Below are 753 nucleotides of genomic sequence, written 5' to 3'. Positions count from 1 at the left end.
GAAGGGACAACCACTGGAAATATTTGGACAGTTGTCAGCAGATGACAGGCACAACTATAGAGCACTGGTAGCGGCTCTAGAACTCAGGTACGAAACCCAAAAATCAGTCTGAAGTCTACAGGGCTAGGTTTAGGACTAGAGTCCGTGCTAAAGGGGAGAGCCTGCAAGAGCTGGAACAGGACTTGGAAAGTATGGCAGACAAAGCCTACCCAACTGCACCACCCAATCTTCTCAAGTTGTTGCTGAGGGATCAGTTTGTAGATGCCTTGGACAGTCCACAACTGAAGATACAAGTGAAGCAAGCACACCCCTCTACTATGCAGGATGCAATGGCCAGAGCTCTTGAATTTGAATCCTATGTTAAGTCTAGCACAGAGGTACCAAGGTTGGTACAGTCATCAGGATTCAAGGCCAGAAAAGGTCAGCTTTCAGAGAAGTTTGAGGGACTTTGCTGGCACTGTAACAAATCCGGGCACAAGAGAGCTCAATGCTGGAAACTTTAACGCAGGTCATCAAGTAGTACCTATAACAGTGGCCAATTTCTCTAAATGTGAGCAGACACTTAAGTAACGGGCATTGTTGGGTGTTTGCCAGGAGGTAGAGCCAGTCAATGTTAAAGCAAGAAATACAACTAAAAAGAAATGACATACACTTCCAGAACATTTAACTGACCTCTATAAGAAGAGCATAGTCCGTTTGGCATCATCACAGGCTCTTTAGGTAAAAGAACTTTGGCAAATTATACAGACGTCT

The sequence above is a fragment of the Limulus polyphemus genome, unplaced genomic scaffold, assembly GCF_000517525.1.
Source record: "Limulus polyphemus unplaced genomic scaffold, Limulus_polyphemus-2.1.2 Scaffold1351, whole genome shotgun sequence".
Lineage (NCBI taxonomy): Eukaryota > Metazoa > Arthropoda > Merostomata > Xiphosura > Limulidae > Limulus > Limulus polyphemus.
The sequence above is the reverse complement of the archived record's forward strand: the minus strand, read 5'-3'. Positions refer to the sequence as shown.